The sequence below is a fragment of the Hippopotamus amphibius genome, chromosome 2, assembly GCF_030028045.1.
Source record: "Hippopotamus amphibius kiboko isolate mHipAmp2 chromosome 2, mHipAmp2.hap2, whole genome shotgun sequence".
Lineage (NCBI taxonomy): Eukaryota > Metazoa > Chordata > Mammalia > Artiodactyla > Hippopotamidae > Hippopotamus > Hippopotamus amphibius.
This window is the reverse complement of record NC_080187.1, coordinates 2,322,295-2,341,216: the sequence shown is the minus strand read 5'-3', so window position 1 is coordinate 2,341,216 and position 18,922 is coordinate 2,322,295.

Below are 18,922 nucleotides of genomic sequence, written 5' to 3'. Positions count from 1 at the left end.
CCCAGGCCTGCCGACCCCTTGGCTGTCCCTCCGGCCGCATCCCTGAATCAAGCTGTTTCCATGTACTGCCTGCCCGAGCTCTTCCCACTCATCATTGCATCTAATTCTCAAAACAAGTCAGGGTTGACGGCCTATTCGAGGCCCAGAGCTGGGAGCGCAGAGCTGGGCCCTGGCCGCTGTCGCCGGTCCCGGCCGCACGCCGACCACTGGGCTCTGCAGCCTCCCGAGTGCGAGGCAGGAGCGCCCTCAGAGTCTTTGAGCTCCCGCCCGGCGGGGGAAGGTGGACCTGGGTGCCGGGACCTTGCGCAGAGGCCGGCGGGCCCCGGGCTGGCCTCCCGGGGCAGGGCTCACCGCCGTGCACAGAGGTCAGCCTGCTCCGGTCCACGGCCTGTCTGCGCCGTGCGGGGGTGGGGGCGGAAGCGGGCCTCCCAGACATCACCTCACAGACCCAAGCCTCCCACTTCCCGAATGATCTGGGCACATCTGTCAGGCAGGAAGTTACCTACACCTGTCTGGGGCCTGTTTGTGTTTCCAGACGGTGCAGTTACCCACGTCCGCGGCCACCGCGTGGGGCGGCCAGTGATTTGTCCTAAAGTCACCTCATCCACGCCTCGAGCGCCGGGAGAGCGCTGGCTGCAGCACCAGGGGCTGGGGACACGGCGGCCCCCTTGGCCAGGCACCCGTCTACAGTCCCCTTGCCTGCCCAGCGGCCCCACACCTTGGGGGCCTGGACACCCACAGCCTCGCCCCGGCTCAGCCCCTCTCTGTCCCCACAGCCCGTTAACAACAGAGCAGCCCACCTGCACTCAGGGTCCTCGCCAAGCGGTGGGGGGCCGGGAGGGAGCCGGGACGTCACAGCCTCAGGGCCATCACCCAGCCGTGGCCCCCGGGAGGACACAGGGTGCAGAGGGGCCTCCACCAGCGGGCTCTGCGCCCCGACGCAGGGGAGGGCAGGTGCTGCCTCAACCGGCTCCTCGTCTGGTTGTGGGGGTGTGAGCACACGCGTGCGCACACAGACACACACGTACATGCCACGCACGTGTCCACGTGAAGAGATGGGCATCCTGGAACCAGGGTCTTCCCCTCTGGTCCCGTCTCCCGTTCCCACAGGGGAGACTCCTGTCTCAGCACCAGGAGGCAAGGCCAGGGGCAGATTCTGGGAGCCTTGCGAGGGGAAGCCAGGGGCCATCGGTCCAGAAACAGGCATCTGCAAGGTGGCCGGACTCCGCCCATCCCCCTCCCATCCCTCTCCCATCCCCCTCCACCCCATCCCCTCCCTCCCCCGCCCGTCCCCCTCCACTCCATCCCTCCCCCCGCCCATCCCCCTCTGCCCATCCCTTCCCTCCCCCACCCATCCCCCTCCCTCCCATCCCTCTCCCATCCCCCTCCACCTCACCCCATCCCTTCCCTCCCCCCACCCATCTCCCTCCACTCCATCCCCCTCCCTCCCATCCCCCTCCCCCATCCCCCCCCATCCTCCCCAGCGAGCACGCCCCAGCCCCCGCTCTGCGGCAGCACATGGAAAGTTGGAGGCAGCGGGATGCTCCCAAGCAGGGAGGAGGCACGGGGCCTGCCAAGCGCGTCCAGGCTACACTCATAGGCCGCGCGCTGTGGCCGCGCTGATTCATGAGGCTGCCTGGGAGCCCAGCCAAGTCTGTAAGTCATGGACAATTAGGAGGCGCGCTCCAGCCCTCAGGCCCGTCTGCCTCTCGGGCTCCAGGCCCGACTGCGCCCCTCTGAGCAGGGTTGGCCCCCACAGAGACCCCTTGGAGCATCCCGGGTGCGGGTCCTGAGCCCACTTTGCAGATGAGGACCCTGAAGGCCAGGGATGCGGACAGCTGGCCCTCGTCCCTTGGACACTGGCCACTGAGTTGGTGGCTGTGCCCGGAGTCTTGCCAGTCATCCCAGAGGCATCTTCCTCTGCCTCGAAGGCCTCCTTTGGCATCTTGGGGGCTGTACCCAAGGGCCAAGAGCTGAGTGTTCAGGGAGGGGAACAGAAAGGGAGGCAGCCACCCGACACCCCGAGACTAACAAGGACCAAGGGTCACGGTCTTCAGATGCAAACACCTCCGAATCCCAGTGCCGTCAAGCCTTGGGGTCTTCCTGTCCTCGGACTCTGAGAATCAGGCACCTCGTGCCAGGAAGCACCTCTGAGGCCATCGCAGGCCACCTTGGGCTCCAGACAGGACGGCCCTTCGCACCCTGCCCTGATGGGGGGAGGACGCGGGGTCCCTGAGTCCTGCGGTTTCCGAGAGCGAGTGCCTGAAAACGTAGTCCTAGATGTTACCGGAGCCTAAAGCAGCACGGCGCAACAGAGCTCGCTTTCGTAGCGGAGAGGCTCGCCCGTCCTGTGTGGCGGCAGCCGCATGACACCCCGGCTCGTGAACGCTGGAAACGTGGCTGGCAGAGCTGAGTCTTTACATGTCTGTTGAGTTTCATTAATTGAAATGTAAATAGCCACACGTGTAGGGTTGCGGACATGTTACAGGATGTCTGGTTATATTTGAATTTCAGACACACAATAGAGAATTATTTTGCCTCAGTACGTCTTCAATTTGGGACGCACTTGTAGGAGACATACGAAAACATGACTCACCGTTCCTCTGAAACTTAAACGTAACTCAGCGTCCTGTATCTTACGGGGCATCTAGCCCCTGAGGCTAGCAGCTGCCCACAGGGGCAGCGCACGCACAGGGCACCGAAGGAAGGCGCAGCTCCGCGGACGTGTGGCTTTGGGCATCCCCTGCTAAACCAAGTGACACGGGCCGGGTGGGACGGGGGGTGGGCGGGCGCCGGCCCCGAAACAGCCTCCCTGGACCTGAGTCTGGCTTCCAGGCCCTGCACGTCAGAAGCAGCTCGTGCCCTGGCCCGAGCACACACGCGCCCCAGACCCAGGCACGCGCCCCCTCCCCGCGCGCCCACACTCGGCGCCCCGTGAGGGGAGGGGGCGCGCCACACACCTCCGGCGGCCCCAGCGGAGAAGTATTATAAACATTTACAACAACGTAGACAAAACAGTCTATTGTAGCGGCCCCTCCGCCTCCCCCCGGAGCGGGGTGAGGCTGGCATGGCACGGGGAGCGCTTGGGCCCCCGCCAGGACGTCCTCTGTTTGCACAAGCGGAGGTGTTTTCGTCTGAGGGCCGTCTGCGTGCTGTGGCCTTTGTCGTGTCTGCTACTGAAATTTCCTGTCTGTTATTCTCTTCCCCAGTAAGACCATCTGAAACCTAAAACTTTTATTGCCCCTTTAAAAAAGGCTTTACATCTCCCCATCTGCGTGGTCCCCGGGCCTGCTCTGCTCTCGGAGCTGTGACTGCAGTTAGTTAGGGGAGGCAGGCTGGGTGCTGGGCGATGCGGCAGGAATGCGCCCTGGTCTCAGCCGCAGGGTCTTGGCGGTTGGAGCGGCAGGGAGGAGGGCCAGGTATGTGCAGGACCGATTCTGCAGAGTCGGCAGGAAGCCCCGGGGGTGTAAAACTCGGCTTGCTGCGTAGTAGCCGGTGAGCAGAGCTCGCTGAGCGACGTCATCCAGCAGGGACACAGGGCACGTGCCGCCTGGGGGCCTGGCTGCCGTCCTGGCCACCCCCCCCAGCCCCCCCCGCCCCCCGCGGCTCTGCGCCCTGGGGCCTGGCTCTTCCCAGCTCCCGCACCCACCCGATTCCCCGCCTTTGACCGGGAGTGGCAGCTTCTCCCTGCCAGGCACTCAGGCCCGTTGGGATGAATCGGGTCAGAGGCTGGCTGGACTGGAAAGGTCTTGGGAAAGTGGGAAGGTGAGAAGGGCAGAAACAGGAGGCAGGACGTGGGGGCTGGGAGGGTGGGGGGTGGTCAGGGTCTGGGCTGTACTTTTCCCACGACGGCCCCAGGCAAGTTCGCTGCGTTCTGGTCATCTCTGCCTCGATTTGCCTGTCTGTAATAGCACCCACTTCACAGGGTTTTGCCAAGATTAAATGAGAGCGTGGGACGCAGAGCACTCGCAGAGGATTTTTCAAATGGCATCGTCGTGACTTTCATCATCTGTGGTGACGGGCAAGCAAGCGAGCCTCTGGCGTGTAGCAGAGGGGCCCTTGCCCGCAGGGGACGTTCATCCCCACAGACCCCCATCTGGCAAGGAAACAAGGTGCTTCAAGCCACGTGTTTATTACAGATGAGGGAATTAAGCAAGGCGGGCTGCCTGGAAGAGGCAGGTTTGGGATTGAAACTAGAAAAGCCACGTGGGCGGAGCCAGGTGAGCCTGCCCACACCTGGCTCTCGGGCCTCCCGCTCTGAGTCTGACGGTCTCCCCGAGCCCCTGCACCCTTCCCAACTGCAACAAGACAACCCCTGCAGACCCGACGGAGAAATGGGTACCAACGGCTGGGCTGTCCCTGCGTCCATCGCTGGCACGTGCGCTGCTGAAACTGCTGCAGTGCGTCTCGGGGGACTCTGAGGAGCTCCGGTTCTTTGTGTCTCAGCTCAGAAAGAATTCAGCGAGAGGCAAAGTGAGAGATAAGAAGTGATCTATGAGAGTAGGACACTTGTGAGGCTTACGAGCCGGCAGGCTTGCCTCGCCCTGAGAACGTGGCGGGCTACAGTTTATAACCAAGGAAAAGTGGGGAGGGGGAGAAGACTGCCCTCCTCCTCGTTCTTGAGTAGACGCCAGGCTTCGGTCATCAGTTCCTCCTCCACGTCAGGTGGGGGAGTTTTCTTGTCCCTACATGGTCAAGCCAGGACTGTCGTGGTGCCATGGAAATGAGCGAAAAGGCGGTACCATATGCTAAAGATGGTAAATTATCCCAGGTTTTAGCATCGTGTCACCCTTTCCTTATATTTCTGTTTTTAGCATGAGCGGAGGCGAGTGTGACCTAGGAACCCTTAACTTCCTGAGCTCCCTGGACAGGATGTGGGTCTCAGGCCACCAGTGTTTCATTGTTTGGGGGCATGTCTCGTGCTGCTGCTGCATGGTTTCTTTACTAAGCAAGGCTTCTTGGCTTTGTGGGTAAGCAAAGCTGCTCTCTGGAGTGACCGTTAACCTACAGGGGCCTCCTGGACTGTTTTTCTTTACATTCAGTCCCCTGGTGGGATTAACTATTTAATCACCCACTTTGTCCCTTTACTCTGTCCCTATCACCAGGACAAGAGAGACGATTTGGCCCGGCGCATTCAAGGTCCAAAGGTGGAGGAAGAAGCCGGCTGCCCTGGGCCCAGGTTAAAGGTCACCTCCTTCTTGGGTGGTCACCAAGCAGCTTTCCCAACCCCTGGGATTCACCCAGAACCAGCCAGACCTCCCAATTCCCACAGTCCAGCAGGGAGACAGGCTGAGGAGTGAGGAATGGGGGTCCGGAGAGTCTCTCCAGAGAGCGCTCTGTTCACTGACCTGGAGGAGGGGGTGGTCGTCCAGGGAGGGGGTGAAAGATCAAACAAGGGTCCGTCTGGGAACTGCAGGGGCCGAGTGGCCGTGGACGGCCGTGGGTAGGAGGCGGCGGAGAGCGGGTGGGCTGGGTCCCGACTGTTCGAAAGGCTGTCACTGCTGTGGGAGGGTCTGCAGGGCTGCTCACAGTCAGGTCCCACTGCTGTGAGAAGGTGGGCAACGTTTGCGAAAGAGACCAGAGGCTGCTGCCCAACAAGAAGCAGCAGTGGGCCTGGCGAGGGTGGAGGAAGGGGGCATGGGGAGAGGGTGGCCCTGAAAGAGGGCAGGTGGTGGCATCCTCCGGCCGGCAGACCCTGGCCCGCGCCCCTGGCTGCTCTCAGGCTCCGGGAGGTGTGTCTGCCCGCTCCAGGGGGTGGGTATGGGGGGGCCTGCCCTCATCCGGGAGGGGCACCAGGGTACATCGTGCAAAGTGTCTGAACTGGGCTTCCCTGGTGGTGCAGTGCTTAAGAATCCGCCTGCCAATGCAGGGGACACGGGTTCAAGCCCTGGTCCGGGAAGATCCCACATGCCACGGAGCAGCTAAGCCCGTGCCCCACAACTACTGAGCCTGCGCTCTAGAGCTGGCGAGCCACAGCTATGAAGCCCGCATGCTGCAACTACGGAAGCCCGCGCACCTAGAGCCCGTGCTCCGCTACAAGAGAAGCCACTGCAATGAGAAGCCTGCACACTGCAACGAAGAGTAGCCCCCGCTCTCCACAACTAGAGAAAGCCCTTGTGCAGCAACGAGGACCCAACACAGCCAATAAATAAAAATATAAATAAATTTATTAAAAAAAAGAACAAAAGTGTCTGAAGTGCTGACTGGCTTTATAAGGTAGCGTGGAGCAGAGGTCACCCCCAGTGTCCTCGGTCCCTGCACTCTGGTGTCCTTTGTGAGGTGGGGGACGGAGCAGTGAGGCCAGGCTGGCCCAGAGGGCAGCGGGTACCACACACGCTGACGTCACGCCCAGAAGGGCCAGGAGGCATGAGACCCTCTGAAGCCTGGGAGCTGAGCGCTGGCTGCAGTGTCCCAATCAGCGCCCGGCTCCCCGTGCTCACCTAACAGACACGGGTCACAGCGATACGTGCGTGGTTTCCCGTATCTGTCCTGGCAGAGGCAGGCTCACAGCTCCCGGAAGAGCCCACACTTGATAAATGGCTAGCCTGTGACCTCAGAGGCGTTAGCCTTCACCCCTTGCTGACCCGTCCCCCAAGAGCAGGATGGTGGAGCCCATGGGCTGGGGAAGGGGCTGGCTATGGAGTGCCCGCTTCCCAGGGGCCACGTGACCTTGGGTGACCTTGGGTGACCTTCAGCTCCCAACACCTCTAGATACAGGGACCCCTGCTTATCCTTCCAGGGCCGTCCAATGGGATGGTGGAGGAAACGGCACCTCACCCATGGCCCCCCACTGCAGACAAGCCATGCTGGCTCAGGAAGGCCCCCAGAGGCGTGCGGGACCCTCCACCCCACCAGGAAGCAGGAGCCAGTCTGTGGAGCACCACCGACCCACATGCACTGCGGAGGCGCAGAGGACGGCAGCTCCATCCGGCCCTCAAGGGAGCCCCTCTAGCCAGGGAGACTGCGGGGCCCAGCCAGCAGATGGCTGTGACCACCCCCGGTTCAGGGCCGCGCTGGGCAGGCTGCAGAGAAGGAAGAGGACGGCGTGTCTCTGGAATTACACATGCAGCCTAACTGCCCGCTTCTCTGCCTTCAGGGAATCCGGGCCCCTCGTGCCTTCACCGGGTTTTGTTTTTCTAACAGCTCGGCTAACAGGAGCCTGCTGGCCGAGAGCCCCAGCCGGAGCCAGGCTAGCGGGTAGCCGTGGCCACATCTGGAAGAGGTTTGGCAGAGCCCTGGCCCCCCGCATAGCAGCCGCCAGCCTCAAAGCTGCAGCTGATAAGCGCCCACCGCCGCCGGCTGGGGCTCCGGACGGACAGGTCCGACTTCCAGGGGTGGGCCAGGAGGGGCAGAGGGCACAGGGGCGCTCTCTGGCCTCAGGCCTCGAGCCAGTTCCGGACATCACATCACCGCAGGGCCCAAAAGGTGACCTCAGAGGTGGCCGAGGACTGGCTCGTCCTGCCAACAAATGCCCGCTCTTCTCCACTGGGCCCCGGGATGCCTGTGTCCCATGGGCACTGGTCATCACCCCCGTGTCGGGCTCCACCGCCTGGAAGGGGCTTGCACACCCGTGAGCACCCCCTGGTCCTAACGCATCTTGGCCATTGCCCTGCACGGGTTGGGAGACAGAGGATGGATGAGTGTGGGTGTCTGAGAGCGCACACCGATAGATTTGAAACATGACCCCTCTGGCGTGGGGTTTCCTATTCCTGCCTGCCGTCCACTGCACCTCACAGCCCGCCTTGTCCGGCTTCCCAACAGCATGAGAACATTGCTGTGGACCAGCCGAGCCGCTGGGCGCTGCATCCTGCCGTGCTGGCTCAGGGAATGTGGCTGTTGGGTTCATGGCCCCAACTGTGCAATGGTGGCCCCCCCACTGCCAGGGGTTCCGGGCGGCACCCCACCCCTCCCCAAGCCCGGTGCACGACTGATCACGCAGGCGGCACCCGGCAAACACACCCGTGCACGAATCAGAGAAGGAGAGAGAAGGAGCACAAGGTAGAGGAGGCAGAGGGAACAAAAGGCCAGGCGCTGGCTCTCACCGCACCTTCCCAACACTCGCACGAGCTGCTTTGTGTATACTGACTCTCAGGCGTCTCAGTCCTCCGAGACAAGCTCCGTGATCACCCTCATTTTGATTTCCAGCATGATGTGTTCTTGCTTAATTTGCAGATACGGGGATTCTCAAGCTATTTTACTGTCGTTATTATTACGGATTTCTGACTGGTCCTGAGTTCGGCCAATGCTTCAGAATGGGCTACGGTGACTTTGGGACATGACGTGTGGTCAGTTGTCCTCGCTGCCCTGTGGGAGCCTGCCAGGCATGTTTGCTGGCCACATCCTGGAGGAGTCCATCAGATTCAGCTTGCTGGTTGTTTTGCTTAAACCTCCTACATCCTTACTAAGAAGCTGCTGTCAATTATTGAGAGGGGGTAATAAACCTCACACTCGGGAAAGGAGAGCCTTTAAAACAAAGGATGCTGGGACCAATGGATGCCCACAGCAAGAAAGGGAACCTCAACCCTTACCTCACGCCCTATCCTGAGAATTAACACAAAAAACCAGAAAGCGTCTAGCAGAAAACATATAAGAAAATCTTTGTGACCTTGAGTGAGGCAGAGATTCCTAAGATATTGCACCACACGTGTGATCCTTCCAAGAAAAAAAATCAATAAATTAGATTTCATCAAAATTTAAAACTTTCACGCTTCACAAGACATCATTAAGAAAATTAAAAAGACAAGCAAGAGACTGGGAAGGAGTATCTGCAGAACATATACACGATAAAGGACTTGTGTCCAGAACATATAAGTAAACTTTTAAACCTCAGTGATGAGAAGATAGACAGCTCCAGAAAAAACAGGCAAAAGATTTCCACAGACACTTGGCCCAAGATTTGCGCATGGCCGATAAGCACATGAAAAGATGCTCAACATCACTAGTCATCGGGGGAACGAGAGACCATTTCATACCCGCTAGGGGGGCCGTAATCACTGTGTAGATAAAATCATCCGATTTCTAGAAGAGGTAAAACTAGAAAAACCGAAACAGATGGGAGGACGCCTAGGACCGGAGTGGGGAAGCAGGACTTGGCTACAAATGCACACAGGAGAATCTGGGGAAGCATCTTAACACTGGATGGTAGTGGACTTCCCTGGTGGCGCAGTGGTTACGAATCCGCCTGCCAATGCAGGGCACGTGGGTTTGAGCCCTGGCCCGGGAAGATCCCACATGCCACGGAGCAACTAAGCCCGTGCGCCATCACTACTGAGCCTGCACTCTAGAGCCTGTGAACCACAGCAAGAGAAGCCACTGCACTGAGAAGCCTGCGCACAGCAACAAAGACCCAACGCAGCCAAAAAAATAAAAAGGAAGGAAGGAAGGAAGAACCATTCCTTTAAAAAAACAATCTAGATTGCAGTGAGGGTTACATAACAATGTATATTTACAAAAACTCATTGAATTTAATACAGGTGGATTTATGGTGTGTAAATTACACGTCTGAACCTGTTTTTCAAAAAACTCTCCCACTCCAATGGTGGATTTGTTACTTCTCCTTGTGGTTCTGCCAAATTTTGCTTTATAACATAACTGGAGGTTTTGTTATTATGTACATGTGAAGGAAGAACAGTTATATCATCCCAATAAATCGATTTTTATTTATTATTAAGCAATGAATGAACTGTTATTTCTAGTAGTTCTTTTTGACTGCAAGTGTATTTTTCTGATGGGAAGATAGTCTTTCCAATGTTCTCTGGCTTAGTATTTGCATAAACGCTTCCTTTCTATCTTTTTGTAGCTTTATGTTGTAGATATGTGTCTCCTTTTCTTTAAATGAGAGAGTTTATTTTCTTTTTATAAACATATCATCAGGCAATATGATGTATTATTTCTTTATTTCTTTATTTATTGGCTGCGTTGGGTCTTCATTGCTGTGCACGGGCTTTGTCTAGTTGTGGCGAGCAGGGTCTACTCTTCATTGTGGTGCGCAGGCTCCTCATTGCGGTGGCTTCTCTTGTTGCGGAGCACGGGCTCTAGGCACAGGAGCTTCAGCAGTTTCAGCACACAGGCTCAGTAGTTGCGGCACACGGGCTTCGTTGCTCCACAGCATGTGGGATCTTCCCGGACCAGGGCTCAAACCCGTGTCCCCTGCATTGGCAGGCGGACTCTTAACCACTGTGCCACCAGGGAAGTCCCTTCAGGTCTTCTTTCGGCCTTTGGTGTTCTGCATTTTCACTCTGAAGTGATGAGGTGTGGATCCCTTGTTCTCACCTTGCTCAAGATTCCTCGGGCTTCTTCTGTTTGTGGCGGGGTCTGTCTCTCATTAGATCGGGAAAGTGTCAGCCTTAATCCTCTTCAGAGGCTGCCTCTGGGCCTGTGCTCTGTCTCCATTTTCTGGAGCTCCAATTAGCAGTATGTTTACCCTCTCACTCCTTCTGCCATGTTTTTCCATTTTTCTCAGGTGAAATTTTCCTAATTTCTTTGACCTCCTCCTTCAGGTTACTGATTCCTCTGTAGCTGTGTCTAAGCTGTTGTTGAACCATCCTTTGGTTTTTAGTTTCAAGTGTTACGTGTTTTTCGCTTCTAGGAGTAGGCTTGCTCTTTACTAATATATTCAAGTCCTTGTTATTTATTCTATAAAACATATTCACTTTGTTTTCTGGGTCTGATAGTTCTAACAGCCGGATTTTTTGGGCCCATCCAACTCTACTGACTGTTTTTTCTGTCCATGTTCGTTCACGGTGCCTTCTTTTCCTGTGTATGCGGGGAACCTTCACTCGGAGCTGCTCCTCGGCCCTGGGACTCTCTGAAAAGTTTCTGAAGCTTGAGACGAAGGTAGGTTCCTTCAGAAAGTGCTCGCCGTCTGAGAAGCCTGTGAACTAAAATCCTTTGTTTGAGGTTTGGGGATAATTGAGGGATGATGGATTCAGGCTGCACGTGCACCTGGGGCCCAGCTCGTGGTTATGAATCCTTGGAGACCTGTTCCTCCTCTCCTCGGCACCAAGGCTTGAGGCAGCAGGGCTGATGCACCACCAGGAGGGCAGGTGGGTTTTCTGCTTTACTGGAGGCTGAGGCTGAGCCCTTGGGAACCCTGGATGCACGGTGGTGGTCTTCCACTGGGCCCCCAACATGCTCCTTCTCTGCTTCGGCTTCTGTCCCTCGGACCACAGGAAGGCGAACAAAACAGAACAAAACAAAAACGCCAACGTGGCTCTGGTTTACCCATGAGGATCGAAAGGCCTCAATTCAATTCTCCAGATTCAAAGAAATGGCAGACTGCTCTCTGGCCATCACACCCGTACACGACAGAACCGGCTGCAAACCCAACCAGCCAGTCGGCGGTGGTCTCACCCCTCGCTGAGGACCGCCCAGTCCCCTCTGAGAGTCCTCCGGGCCTGACGCCACACTTCACTGAAACTCCGTGCCCGGCCCGCAGGTAGCTGCAACATGGGGTGTCTGGCCTCACAGGTGTGGCTCGCCCCGGCTTAGTAAATGGTACCATTCAGCTTTTTTGGCCTCAGATAGGGTGCAGTGCCTTCACACCTCAAAGCAAAGTCAGCTTCAGTGTGTGATGGTTCTCTCTGGGCCCCCACTTCTCCCATCCTGGCCTGAGGATTCCACACCTCCTAGCCAGCTCAAGACAACATTCAAGGGGAAGTCCCTGGCGGTCCAGCGGTTAGGACTTGGCGCTTTCACTGCCAAGGGAGCGGGTTCGATCCCTGGTTGGGGAACTAAGATTTCTACAAGCCTCACGGCGCAGCCAGAAAAAAAAGAAAGAAAAGACAGCATTCAAGATGGACATCATTTATTCTACTCAGAATGTGTAGCTACTTTCAGTGGGAGGCTTTGTACAGGTTCTTAACTGGACGTAGGAACAGAAATCTTTTACCTTTATTTTACAAATGGGGAAACAGGCGCGGGAATGCTTGAAACTCACTAAAGGTGGCGCAATAGTAAATCACTCTAAGCTTGAACCCGGACAGCCAGCCTCCAGGGTCTACGCACTTAACCTCCGCCGTTCTCAACAAACAAGTCAGTAATTGGTGAGTGCGTTCACTCATCCGCTCATCAAATATCCATCGAGCTTCCTCTGTTTGCGGGCACCCTCCGACTCCTAAAGCCACAGTCGGAAATGAGACGATGACATCGCTGCCCTCCAGTGGGGGCGGGCCCGGGGGCGAGCGGGGGCTCTGCAGAACCTCCGTGGTCAGAGGCTCTGCATCTCCCAGGAGACCTCGGCCCACGCTGGCCATTCAGGCCGGGTCTCGCGGCTGGGACCCCTCCTCTAAGTGCCCGTGCCTCTGGGAGGCGGCTGCAGAGGTGACACCACTGACCCAGGGGAACCCCGAGGCCTGGGCAAGCTCCGTGTTTTCCCCAGGTTTGTGGCCCAGCTGGCCTTGAACACAAGCCCGTAGAATCCCCCCGTGCCAGTGAAGGTAAACGTTCCAACGAGGACTCAGGTGGGAGCTTCTGGGCCAAGTACCTCTGGGTCCAGGGAGGGCAGAGGTCACAGTGGCAGACTGGCCTCCCTCTGCGGCTGACTCCGGTGATCACAGCGCTGGAGTTACGAGCTGTCCCATCGGAGGCCGGGGCCACCCCTAATTCACAAGCCTGAGCGCCTCTGCCTGGAAGCGAAGGGCACCCCGTGGACTGGCCTGTAGACAAGCCCTCTCGGCCCCGACGTCCCTGGGAGAACTCAGGGCGTCAGCACTTGTCCACCACTCTGCCAGCCAAGCAGACCTTGGCCCCGGTCAGGTTACCTCCCAGGGTCTTGGGTCCCCAGAAGGGCCGTGACACCTGTGTGCCTCGGTCAGCTGAGCTGCTGGGGAGGGGGTGGGCGATGTCACGCGGGGAACAGCTGGGCACAGCTGCGTCCTGAGGACACGGCTCCAGCCGCGCCCGGAACGCAGGGTCAGACGCCACACATCCCCAGCGCGGGCCCCGCTCCAGAAGGCCGGGCCAAGGGACGGCGTGTCCTGGGGGCTGGCTGGCCCCCGTCCCAGCCTGACGAAGCAGCCGTGGGAGGACGGAGCCCCGCACTGGAGGGACGTGCACGCTTCCCCTCCGGGGCCCCCGCCCCGAGCTGGGCGCCATCTGTGGGTGAGGGTGGCGCGCCGGCCCCAGAGTGACCAGGGAACAGCTGCGGGGGCCCCGGGCCTCCGGAACCCGTGCTGAGGGTCCCACTCACCTGCTCAAGAGGCACCCCCGGGACCTGAGGCCTTGGGGGAGCCTGGCCCTGCACCCTGCACGCGGGCCCCTGTGAGCTAAGACCTCCCTCGCTTGGGAAGCACTGGTCTCCTAGCCCCTGCGCAGCAAGAGGCGGGGACCAAGTCACCATCCACCCCCAGCTCGAATCCGCCCTTCGAAACCTTCCGCGGCCCTGCGGCCCTTCCGTCAAGCCTGCCGCCTCCCCGCGGGCCGGCCGCACCAGCTCGCTGGCCCCGTCTCTCTTCACAAGCCCCCACCCCCACCCGCCTGCATGTTTATACCTCCCCTGGGGGTGGGTGGTGAGTGGGTGCGGGTGTCGGGGCGAGCGGCCTGGCGTGGAGGCGGGGGGGGGGGGGTGGGGGGCGGGGCACGAGTGGGTGGAGGCAGGGGTGAGTGGGCGCGTGTGGGGGCCCCGGGCGGGGGGCGGGGAGGGGGCGGGTGGACGTGGGCGTGGAGGGGGCGGGGCGCTCAGGCGCATCCCCGCACCCGGACACCTCCGTCTCCGCTCCCCGCCTGCGAACATCTCTCTTGTCCTCCAGGACCAGGCTCACGCCCTACCCCACCGCAGCCCCGCCAGACTGCCCCTTGCACAGTCCCCTCCCTCCACTGGCCACTCATAACTGAGGGACGTCTCGCGCCCACGTGTGTCTCCCCCAGCCGCGCCCCCGAGGCCCCGCTTCACCGCCTCGGCCTCCCCTCCAGCCCCGAGCCCCGCGAGGAGCTGCCCCGCACCAGCCTGTGATAGATGAGGAGGGTTCTGGTGTTCGTCCGCGTTTTTATTTTGCTTTCTTACCACGCAAGCAACGCACAGGTCGACAGCCGTTCTAGGTTTGTTCAAAGAAACCCTTGAACTCTTTTAAAACATGACCCCAGTCATTCATCCACGTTGTAGAAAAATTCAAACGTGCAGGTGAACAAAACAACAGCTCAAAGCGCCTGAGATCGCAAGCGTTTTTCTCTGCAGCCTCGGGGGTGGGGTGTGTGGGGGCGGGGCGGGGGCTTGCCGCGGGGCCAAGTCCGCTCTGGTGCGAGCTCGCTGAGTCCCTACACGGCCCGGGAGGGGGTCCCTCTCATCCTGCATCACGGCAGAGGGGGTGCAAGGGTGAGGTCAAGGGCACCAAAGCGAAGGGCAGACCTGGGCCCAGCAGGGGGCTCGGAGCCCGTGGGAGCACCTCCCCCCCATCTCTCAAACACCTTCGGTATCGGGTCCTCTCTCAAATCTGCCAGGTTGCAGGGTGGACGGAGCTCGGGAGGGGGCCCTGCGGGGACAGCGCGGCCCCAGGAACCCTTCCCGGAGGCCAGGCCGGCAGCCCTGCCCCCAGCCCGCTGGCCGCAGCAAGGATCTCAGCGCCCGACAGAGGGGAGGTCAAGTCTGCTGCAGCGCAGCCTCCCGGAGGCCAAGGGCCGGTTCCAGGTCGTCGAGGCTGCCGTCCAGGCCGGCCAGCTTCGGGGCAGCGGCGGGGGTGCTGCGTGGTGAGGGTCCTGCCCCGACCTCATGCCAAGACCTGCGGGGGAGGGTACGGGGGCTCCAGTCATGAGAAACCTGCTCTGCCCTCCCTAAGAGGGGCGTAGGTGAGCAGAGGCCCGAAGCCCACAGCACAGACGGCAGAAAGCTCCGGGTCCCGGCCTTCTCAGGTGTGGACAGCCTCCCTCACTTCCGCAGGGCTGTCAAGGACAGGGTGCCCTCCCGCCATCGAGAGGTCCCCGGCCGTGACCTGGGAGCTTCCCAGAGAAAGGCGTGGGGCTGGCTCCACCCAGAGCTGGGGTGGTCCTTCACAGGAGGCCTCGTGCCAAGTGCATCCAGGGGTGGGTCAGCCCTGAGGGCCGCCGCCCCACCTTCCAGGGCCCAGACCCCGTGCTTGGAGTTCCTGGCTCAGATGCGCTGTGTCTGGACTTTGGGAAAGAAGGAGGGAAAACGGCCGAGGCTGGAGGAGGCAGCCCAGGGCGGGACCCTTTTTTGAGCAATGACTGCGGGCCCGATGGGCACCCGGCTTTCATTCTGACAAATGCCCGTCTGCAGAATAGGCAAGCCCAGGCAGCCTAGGGCGCCCTTCCCAGCCTGGAGTCCCCACGGTGCAGCCCGGGGCTCCGTGGACGCGGGCAGGAGCTTGATGGGCCTGCGGGGGCTCCAGCCTCACCCACGTGGAGCGTGGAGCCCGGCAGCCTCGGGGGCCCAGGCTCCGGGTTCCCAGCCACTGGGCTCCTGGGAGGAACGCACATGTCCAACAGCCCCTGCACTGGGGAACTTCTCACTTGACAAGCCCCGTCCAGCAGACAGTACGATCAGACAGAACAAGTACAAGTACAGCAGACAGTACAAGCGTCAAGCGTCAGGAGATGTTGCCCCAGCAGAGTCCAGATGAAGGGGGCCCTGTGTGCTCAGAAGGCCAGGGCGGCGCCCCTAAACTGAGGGTGCTCTGGACCCTGATGGGCATCACGTCCACAGGCAGTCAGGGGCCCACGGGGCCACAGACAGAAGATGCGCCCGGACCACCAGGGAACCGTGACGCCTCCAACCCGAGTCTCCAGCCTTGGTGGGCAGGGCAAGACCTCCACCCAGGAGGGGCAGGGCTGGGACGTCTGGGACCCGGCCAGCTACATTCATGCAGGGAGCACATTTCCTAGATGGTGCGTTCCCGTGGGCCTCCACTCACAGGGCCCCAGAAGACGGTGGCCATGGGCCCCGTCAGCTGACTCGGAGAAAGGCCAGTCAGCCGTGCATGCAGGCCGCCTGCCTGCTGGACACAGGGGAGGCCTGGGGAGGCCCAGGTTGGGCCAGGATCCCGGGCCGTCCAGCCCACTCCCAGCCCCGCCCAAGCCAGGCCTGCTCCTGCAGAACGTTCCAGAGAGAGGGTGGTCTGACCCCAACGACCAGCGGCCCCTTCCCCTACACTGCTCCCAGAATGTCCAAACCTGCCCTTGTACCCACGCCTGCCAGCCAGTCCCTTTAAGGACTGCGGGGTCCTGGTCTCCATCCTCCGGCCTGAGGAAGCATATCCTGCTCCTTACCCGTGAGAAGGAGCCTGGCTTCTCGGAAGAGCCCTTTCCCTGGGGGGCTAATCTGTGAGCTCCGAGACCTCCGTTCTTCCACGACAGACACCCCCGAGAGCCTGGCCGGTTTGGGCCTCCTGGGTCACAGAGTGCTGCGGGCCGTGCTCCCAAGGCAGGCATTCTGCATGTTCCAAGGTCAGGGACACCTGCGGGCAGGCACCCATCTGCTTTCTCCCCTGAAACTGCAGCTGCGATTTCAAACACGTGGGGCCGTCCGGGACGACAGGCCAGCTGCGAGCCAGGCCCTGGCTGGGGAGAGGCGGGGACACAGCGGCACGCGTGGCACACACGCGACATCTACGAGCGCCACCCCACACCCAGGCCGGCCTCTCCCTGCAGCCTGAGGGCTCAGCCTCAGGCTCCAGACCCACCTGCTGGGTGCAGCCCCACCCGCCCAGCACCAAGCTGCCCGCTTCCCACCCTGGGGCCTCGGGACCCCCCTCGCCCCTCCCCACAGCCCCCCCGAGCTGGCCGGCCCCACACCTGCGTTTACACCGAGCTCAGGTGCCCTCCGTCCCCGCCAGGAGGTGTGCGTGGCCCCCACTCCAGGCTGGGTCTGGAAGCCTCTCCCGTGCGCCCTCCTGCCGAGCTTCTGTCTCCCCCACCAGACCCGGAGCCCCCTCGGGGCAGGGCCGGTCCGATCCTCCCCCCCCCCCCCCCCCCCCCCCGCCCGGCTGTGAGCCGGGCGCCAGCCGGCACTTGAGGACGGCGTGGATGCTGTAACAAAGCTCCGGGCACCAGCCAGCCTGTCCAACAGGAAGCGGGGGTTCTCTGTCAGAGCACGCGCACGCACACGCAGGGAGCACAGACATGTGCACACGTGTCTGCCCACCTGTGCACGCGGCGTGGGTGCGGCCTCCCTGCCTCCCTCCTGGGGCAGCCAGCGTTCTGCACCCCGAAAAGAAGAGCTGGTGGGAAGACGGGTCGGACACTAGCTCCACGCAGGACAGGGAGCCCCTGCCCCCCCAAGGGGTGCTGTCCAAAGTACCCAGGTCCCGAGATGCTGGGGTGCTCCCCCTCCAGACACGGCTCAACTCCCAGCCCAAACTCCTCTCCCCAGAGACTCCCATCTCCACACTCCCTTCTGGAAACCGCTGTGGTGGACGTTGAGGCCGGCGGAGAGGTTGGGGTCCGGAGCTCCCCCCGCCCCCCAGGCAGTGACCCCCACCCCCGTCTCCTCCCAGATCTGGATCAGGAGTCCCCCGGGGGCAGGGCTGCCGGGCTCTGCGGCTGGGGCTGCGGTCCGGACCGTCTTCCAGCTGCTCTCTGCCTGCGGCCGGTGGACGTTCCCGAGGGCAGGGGAGGGAGCGGAGGCTGGCCTGGCCCCGGACGGAGCCCACCAGGCAGAACCCAGCCTGCCCCCTCGGGCGACCCCAAGGTCCTCCCCGGGACGGCGTGGTGTTCGTGGCAAAGACGCTGGAGTCGGAGGCCCAGGGTGCACATCCCAGGGCACGCAACGGAGACACTTCCAAGGAGATGGCCAGGCCAGGTCTGTCCTCCTGGGCTGTTGTCAGCGGCTCTGAGCACACCCCGGGGCAAAGCGGGGAGACCCCTGGGGGCAGACCCTGCCTGTTCCTCTTGCCGCCCCAGCTCCCAGCCCCCAGCCCTGCCCGCCGCAGGATGGGGTGAGCCCACTGCCCATAAACAGGGAGCAGAGCCTGGGCACCACGCCCCCTCAGCCACCTCCCCGACGAGGACCTTGGCAAGTCAGAGAATCAGAGAGTGATCCCCTTGCCTTACGGGCGCGGGGGTGACTCAGTGTCTGCACACAGGCTGGTGCTTCAGAAGCCGCGACAGGTGACAGCACACACTGGGCCCCGTCCTCCCGACTCCCCAGGAACCCCGAAGGTCTGGTGCTGGGGGCCCCCGTCGCCGCTGGGCTCCCAAGCCCCCGCTCCCCACCCCCACCCCGAGGTGCCCTCGGGTCTCCCAGTGGAACATGTTTGACATAGTCTAAGCCGTCAGCAAAACAAGACAAAAATTCAGTAATTGCTTCTGGCGGGGAGTCCACGGGCCGGCACAGGGGCCAAAAATAACGGAGGAGAGGTTTCCCGGGCCACCTGCAGCCTGGGGCCTCTGTGTGGGCTCTGTCTGAGCACGGGGCGGAGTGGTCCCGGCCTGACCTTGCCACCGCAGCCCCTGGACAGTGGGGGCGGTGGGCAGAGGGGAGGGGGGAGGCTGGAGGGATGCAGGGGAGCGGCCAGGACAGAGCGAGGCTGTCGCTTACACGCTGTGCACCGGGAAGTGTCCAGCCATCCGAAAAAATGTAAAGTCATACTTGAGCGAGAAAGCAGCTGCTGTGCTGCTTAGCGGCCCACAAATAGTTGGCTGAGATCCGGGAGAGGGTGTCGGCGGAGGCTGTTAAAAGGCAGAAACACCAGGCGGGCCGGCGTTCGCCGCAGCCCCGCCCTCCCCAGGCCCGGCCAGTCCGGGCTGCAGGGGAGGGTGGGATCCTCAGGGTCACTGCGCATCCCGCCGGGGCGGGGGGACCTGGGTCTGCCCCTTCCCAGCACAGAGGCGAGAGCGGAGAGGAACTCACTTCACCCCACCAGATGAGACCCAAGTCCGCATCACGGGACCCAGGGAGGGGCTGACGGCCAGCCTGGGGACCGGTCAGCCTCACCCTGGCCTTTTCTGCTGCCTCTTTGTGCCCCAAGCAGGA